Here is an 8,321-nt window from a genome sequence, read left to right as displayed (position 1 = left end):
AGTAACCGGTCATAAAGACTGAATGTGTACAGTTTAACAAGTTGAAGGGGTAAATGTGGACGAAATGTATAGAAATATAAAAATATAATATATTTAAAAGTTGAAGGGGAATAGTCAATTAATCAGTGACCAAATGTGTAGAAATATAAAAATATAATATATTTAAAAGATTTATAGAGGAGTCTTATGGATGCAATATTCACCAAATCATACGAACAGGGGGTTTCTTTGATTTTATTTGACAACATCTTCTTCTAGGGTAATCAAAGGGATGGAGGTGGAACATGGAAAAGTAATTAAGCTACAAACTCTAATTCCATTCCGAGAAACATGCTTTGAAAGTTGTTTCGTCGAGTAAGTGAACATTATGTTTCCATTTGTATTTTCTTGGACCTTTAATAAGAATGTGCATAATTAATTTTCTTTGTTCTTATTAATAATTTAATGGGGTTTCTTTATTCAGCTTGGTTGCGGCTAAATGCCTGAGAGGACTTGGTCTGTTGGAACTCCACCATGATTTGCGGGAATAGTCAATTAATCAGATTTAAGGAGGTTTTACATCTTTTTAATCTTCTTCAAGAAGTTCATCTGAATACTGTCAATTGTTCTCTCATTTAATTTCTAAATTTTGATCTTCATTCTAATTTGCATGGGTTGTGTTTGGTTCCCTATTCTTGTTAATGTTTCTTCAATTGATGTGTGCAGTGTATTCCTTTTTAAGCATTGAGATTTAATGTTTCTCCTGTAAAAATGATGTTTTGCAAATGGGTATCCCTTTTGTGCCTCCTAAAATCAAGTTTATTACAAAAAGTTTGGTAAGAAAAACTTATCATTAATTCATTTGGAGTCCTAACACTTATCATTATGTTACAGGACCATATACATATTCTAAGATGTAAGACTTTTTGATGCGAAAGCATCCAAATATCTACCAAAGATAGGCATCCAACAAATTATTCATTGAAGGCTCCTCTTCTCACTTTCTCTTGGTTTGTGTTTGTTTGTTTATATATTTAAAGGCCAGTTAAATTACAATTGAGTCTAATGTTATTGGTAATACTTGAATTGTTCTTTCGTTGAAAATTCTCCATTTATTTTTCATCATTTTCTACTTATAAACCCTGGATGATTTGACTGTTATACTACTTTTCAGGCCTGTTAATCTACGGTGTATTTGGTCCCATGATTATGATTCATGTTGATTTTTTTGATAGGATGTATTGGATCATATAAAGCCACATGAATAAACATGTATTACAGTGTAATTAGTTACCCAACAATAGTTCAAATGAGTCAACAAAAATTGCCTCCAATGTCGCTGAAAAGTACTGATCTTGATAACAAAGTCGAAGATATTACACACCATTGATGAAAAGGAACCACTTCAGTCATATAATAAAAAATGGTTACTGAAATTCTTACTTGCATGTATTTATGGAGTTGATGATAAACGATAAGTGTGCTGCTTATGTTCTCCAAAAAGTTCCTAAAACATGTGATGATGAAAGATCAGTTTTTGCTAATTACAAATGCCAAATGATTAACCAAAATAAATAAATTGCCATTCTAAATCCAGTTTTCATAAAATTGAACTTTGATTTATTTGTTTTAATTATAATTTGAAACAATATGTCTTCAAGCTTTGGTTTTTGTTTTTATGTTTTGTCTAATATTCTAATATAACTGATCAAAATGGCATCATGCTTTTATGTTTTTGTCTAAAATTTTAATTGAATTTTCCCTGGCAGTTCAATTTACAAAAATGTAGTTATTTTGATAGAAGGCGAAAGAAGAGAAGTAGGTTTCCATTTTTCTGTGTAAATAGTGTATCAGTTTCGAAAGGAAAAATGTTAAAGGGAAAGTATGAGGTCGGTTTTGGTATTTTAGGACCAGAATGAACTTCAAGTATGGTTGATTGCGGGACAGGAAACATTTTTTTTATGTCCAAACAATACCCAAAGCAGCAACAAAGTGCAAAAGAGGGGTGAGACAATGACATTAATTGAAACTCATGAGATGATAGGCCCTCCATAATCTTAAATGAACTTAAAGAATTAAAAGAAACAAGATAGATAATAATCATATATAATCAATCCCAGCTTTCTAGATGTGAGTATCTCGACTCCATAAAAGAACAAACTTCTCAACAGTATATATATATATATATATATATATATATATATATATATATATATATATATATACTACTACTACTACTACTACTACTACTACTGCTAGGACTAAGATGAGACAAAGGAATTCTAGCACGCTTGACTACAAAAATTGTCCCCACTAACATAGTACTACCACTAAACTAATATCAAAAGGACTAAAATGCCCCTTGGGCAATTTTCCAACAGAACAAGGACAAATTACCCATATACCATTTTTTCCCTCTTGCTATTATCAGCTAATCTAGGTTTTCCCTGAACCAGTCATTTGATATTAATCTATTATTAATAATAGAGGGGAAATTTCAACCTATAATCAGATTGGATCAGATCTTAAACATTTAAGGGTGGGTTGGGCTTTTTTACTATTTATTTTCATTTTATTTATTAAATAAATTATGGTAAACAGAATTGAAGTCATTGTCTTAGTTTCATATTAGAGCAAATTATGGTAAATTGCAATGTACTTTGTCTTTTTGACAAATTTAGGCAATGCATGTACTATACTTACTTTTTACCCTAAATATCATGGTTCTTACTATTTTCTAATGATCACAACAAATTTTTACATGGAGAACCGGTAATTTGTTATAATTTGCAGACTTTTTTCTTATATAGAAGAGAACCAATGATGATGGTATGACAATATAACTTCCATATGGGCAGTCTTTGGATGTGATATGAGCAAAAACATTGAAACACAATTAAAAAAAGGTAGTCGGTTGTCAATTCAACAGGTTAAAACTTTAACCTGATATAATTGGTATAAATCATAAATAGGTTGTCATTATGGGTACAAATTTTTAAGGATATTGGCTATATTAATGTAAGGGAAATTTTTGTTGCTATTTGCTACATTTGACTTTTATATTATATCCTGACCTTTTTAGTTTATGAAACTTTTTTAGATCCTGTGTTTGATAGAAATAACAATGTACTTTACTAAAACTCTCGATTACAACAATGTACTTTTAATCTTACCAATAATAGATGTGACCACATTGTGTGGGTACCTTGAAAACATATAATGTAGACCAAAAAGAAAAACGAAAATTAGAAACCAAAATCCCAGAAAAAACAAATAAATAAATAAAATAAAAATTACAAGCCAAAAACCAAGACATCAAATGTGACAGTGAGATTTTGTACAACGTAAATACAAAAGTGGGTGTTTTTGTAAGCTGTATATAGATGAATTTACCATTTTAACCTTGATTGAATGTTGGAATCTGAGATAAGGTTTTCAAGTTCATCAATAATAGCTTCATAGCATAAGAAGTATTGATCTTTAACCACAAATAGCAATGTACTTTCATTTATTTGGTATGATGGAATGGAATCATAAAGGGGTAATGGAAAGATCATTACAGTATGTACTTATGTATTTCAAATAAATAAAATACAATTATTCAAAATATTTGTTTACAAATATAAAAAATTAAGTACCATGAAATCCTAAAATAAAATTACGATGATTTTTTTTATATTTATTTTGGAAAAAGAAGAAAAAAGTAGTTTTATTCAAGTTTTAAATTTTTATTTTTTAAAAGCACCGATGTTACTAAGAGATTATATAAATAAACATAATTTAAAACTATAATATATCATTCCCTCCGTCCCCCATGGAATGAAAATCAGCCCAAGAGAACCAAGGAATCACATTCCATTCGTTTGTGGCAAACAATCAAGATTTTCTGATTCCGTTGGAATGCTCCATTCCATTGCATTCCCTCTTCGATTACTAAATACATACATACATACATACATACATACATACATACATACATACATACATACCAATGTTTGGACCATCCCCTCCCCCCCTTGAAAGTTGTTATGGTGCTAAAAAGATCCAAAGCAGACTTGTCACCAATTAAAACTCTTTGAATGGTGTTATGAATTGCCTAATATGTTCCAGTTCTACCAATCCCTACATTGTAAAAAATATAAATTTTTTATCAGATAAACAACTAACTAATCAATGAAAACATATTTATAAAAATGAGATCAATTAGCCTGCAATGCACCATGATTGACCCTTTTGATGAGGGAAGATGTTGTATTCTTCTAAAAATGTCTCGAACTGCTGACGTGTCATCTGGAACTCCATGATCAGGCCATTGCAGATATTGAATATGCAAAACAGGTAGAAGACCCTCAGACTGAAGATGGTAAAATGTATAGTAATTAGTATTTTTGACAAAAAGACAAAAATACCCTTCTCTCTTCATCATTGAAAATAGCCCAACTTTAGGTTTATATGATTGTCTCACCTCTTCTCCATATGGCATAACACTAGAGAGATGTCAGTTGTAGTTATTGTTCTGGTGAATGTACATATATTATTTTCTGCTAGAAAATAGTCTCAACACTTCTGGATCTGGTCACAAATGTCAATTACTCTATTTGCTTTACATGATTCCTTTATTAACACCAATCTTATAGGGTAGATAACTATATATATATATATATATATATATATATAGCATGTGAAGTGAAGATGATTATAATTTATAATGCTGCTAGAGACAAGATAGAACTCAATACCCTGTGGTGGTCAACTAGCCGAGTGAGCATGACAATTGGTGGACAATGATTCTGGAGTACTATTTCCCAAAAATCTTCAAAGGTTTCAAGAAAAGAGGGCCTTGAGTGTCTATGAATCGAGATACACTTTCATATGGATTCATCTACAATACAATCATATATGGAAGTGTTATATTAAAGTATTGTTATACGAAATGACGAGTTAGTATAATTTTGAATTAAAGAAATAGAGAGAGTATGAGAGTAAAGAGAGTTTACAAGTGTAAAGAAAAAGAGTAATTATATAGTATATAATAGAGAGAGATAGAGAGAGAGAGAGAGAGAGAGAGAGAGCCAATATCTAAATTGGTATATTCTTGAATTAGAAGCAAAATCATTTTTGGGTTGCCCTAAAAACCTAGTATTTGGATAGAATGACTTTTGGAAGAAGATACTGAATTGCAAATTCATTATATGATTAATAAATTGGAATAAATAGTTTTAATATATTATATGATTAATATAATAAATAATAATAATTAATTTGGAATTAATAATAAATTAATTAGAATTAATTTTGGGATTAATTGAATCGATTAAAGTGATGGTACTTTTTGGTTGTTTATTGAAAGTTGAAGCAGGAAAACTCTAGTACCCCATGGGATGGGGTGAACAAAATTTGGCTAGGTAACCTAGAATTTTCATTCATGAGGCTTAGGATAAGGAGATAATGTAGCTTGATTATTATATTAATTAATTTGGGTCTTATCCCAAAAAACCTAGCTATGGCCTCAAGTTTCCTTTAGTTATCTAAACCCCTCCCCGGCTCTTATTATTTTCGTCTAGTCCTTTTTACCTTCATAGAGCCGAAATTTTGCTCAAGCCTCCTATCTCCTCAAGTCTTCTTGCTACTAGGGTTTTTGGTACAAGCTATTAGAGGCATCCATTCCTTTGGTGCTAACTTTCCAAGATTTTGAAGAAGGATTCTACTTTGATTATTTGCAATAATAATCAAAAGGTTTGTAACCCTACTATAATATGAATTTCGATTTTATAGTCTCTCTCCTAGGATTTCTTGATATTCATAGTTAGTTGCTATCAATAGAGAAAACCTAGATCCTTTCTAGGTTGCATGTGAACTTAACGGTTTAACTGTTTTTTCGCCACATGTAAAATTTTATAACCTAGAAAACCCATCAGTGGTATTAGAGCCTTAGTTTCTATTTGATTATGCAGTAAAATGAATTAATCAAAATTAGGGTTTATGGAAATTAAAACCTAAAGGCTTAAATTTCGACATGGTTAGGGTTTTTGGGAACCCTAGCCACCATTCCATTATTTTCAAAATTTTGATTTATATCCCTAGGGTTTCTAGTTTCCTTAATTATTATTTTAATATGATTTAAAATTTGAATAATTAAAACTTGATAAACCCTACCCTTTTTCAAAAATTAGAATGATAAGGGATTAGGATTAAACTTGAATTATTTAATTAATTGTTTAATTGGTAAATAATTATTTAATCCAAGTGTTTAAATTATTTAGTTAATTGTTTAATTGGTAAATAATAAGATTTAAAGAATTGGTTAATTAAGAAAAAAGATTAAAGCGTTATTTAGTTAAAATTAATTATTATTAATCGTTTAATTCAAAAGATCAATTTTAAACCCTAGTATTTTGAAAAGTTTTAAAATGCACATTATGTTATATATATATATATATATATATATATATATATATATATATATATATATATATATATATATATATATAAATGACAAATCTATCAAATTGCTAGTATGCCTCATTCATGAAGCCATACTATAAGAGGGGGGGGGGGGGGGGGGTATAAGGAAGCGGCCTATAAAATGATCGCTGCTAGGTGTACACTCTCACCCTTCGCTCCCTTGTATGGTGGAGGGTCGTTAACCGAACATATTTGATAGGACACAACCTCTTAAAAGTATGATGTTGTTAAAGTACTAAAACCTTTTGAATAAATCCCAACCCTAGTTACTTTAGGATAAAAATGTGAAGTGTATGCTAGTCCATGAAAACGTACATCACTCTTTATTTGTCGTTAGTGCGGCATGTGTGGTTAACAGACACACTAATTTAGGACTATAAAGTTGAGTGATGGAAAAATCGAAAATTATAATTGTTAATGAAGCGTGTATGGTTTACCGACAGATTAATTTGAGATGATAAATGAGATTGAGGTTGTCAAGCGGGTTTGCATGGTTATTCACATCTTATTTGTAATCCTTAGCATCCCAGCCACAAATTTGAAGTGCGTAATCTCAGATTAAACATGTCATTGATAAGATTCAATGAATCTCAAACGATATAGGAGTTTCATGCTAGATTGAAATTGGTAAATTTGTATTACCTACCTTGATAAATTCACATTTAGATTATGATATCCCTCTTCTTTATTGTGAATTGTATTTTGGATCCTAGCCTTAAATATTTTATTTAGGTTAAAATATTAATGATTTATATCACTAAATAAACACTATGTCTCTTTTTATAGATGTCTGGAAATGGTGATCTCAATACTACTCAAGTAGGCTCTTCCAACTCTAATTTCTATCTACTCTCGATCTTGTCGAAAGAGAAGCTCACCGGTCCTAACTACATGGACTAGATAAGGAACTTGAAAATGACTCTTCGATATGAGAGCAAGGAATATGTCCTCGAAAAGCCTCTTATCCAGATCGATCATTCCACCACCACTCTTAATGTAATGTTCAAAACAAACAGAAATAAACAAGAGTGAACCTGTTGATTCTAAAAGAATAACCAGGTCAATCTCTTCAAAACCACGTTGATTCTACGAATACCGTGGGTTTGTCTTCAAAATCTGGGTTAACACGCACATAATTGGGAAAAAATGAAAGTTCATAAAATTGATGATCGACCATCCAAATTACGTAAAAATCAGTTAAATAAGAAGAAGAAATTAAAACGGGACCCTAAAAGTCCATGGGCCAAATATAAACTCAAAAACAAAACCCAAAAATTAAGGAAAATAACAAAATTGTTCATAAATCCATTTAGAAAGCGATTTCTAGACGTAATCCGTGCTCCAAGCTTCGATTTGACTGGTCGTAGGCCCAAAACGGAGATCTGTAGCCAAAGTTATGGCCATTTCCATGAATCCCGTTTAGTCACACGATTGTGGGCCTCTAGGAAAGCAAGGGTCTGATACTCCACACTAGGGCCCGAATCAACTCTTAAGGAAATTTCCTCAAACAACAAACACTCTGATGATGCCACAAAGGTTGCTTGCATCATGGTGGCCATTATGGCACCAGAACTGGACAAGTTCTATGAAGAATATTGGCCATACGAGATGGATCTCGATCTTGTTGAAAACTTTCAAAAAAAGGAGAGACAGGAGCATTTCAAAGTGATCAAAGATTTCATGGCTTGTAAGCTTAAGGAAGGAGAGTCTGTTTGCCCTCATGTACAAAAGATGCAAAGGTAGGTGGAGCAACTTCATAGGCTTAATGTGTCGTTTGATGATGAGTTGGACATTGTCATAGTCCTTAACTCATTACCTCCTAGTTGTGATGAGTTCGTTCGACCTATCATTTGAACAACACGGAGACGACATTGACT

General features: G+C 31.3%; 1 pseudogene; it reads right to left on the bottom strand.

Moving 5' to 3' along the window:
- Window positions 1-3,368: 3,368 nt before the first annotated feature.
- On the bottom strand, window positions 3,369-8,003 carry LOC145065805 (protein-tyrosine-phosphatase PTP1-like; annotated as a pseudogene).
- Window positions 8,004-8,321: the final 318 nt, after the last annotated feature.

This window comes from Lactuca serriola, chromosome 8, assembly GCF_051521515.1.
Source record: "Lactuca serriola cultivar US96UC23 chromosome 8, Lser_US96UC23_V15, whole genome shotgun sequence".
NCBI classification, from domain to species: domain Eukaryota; kingdom Viridiplantae; phylum Streptophyta; class Magnoliopsida; order Asterales; family Asteraceae; genus Lactuca; species Lactuca serriola.
This window is presented reverse-complemented; position numbering and strand designations above follow the sequence as displayed.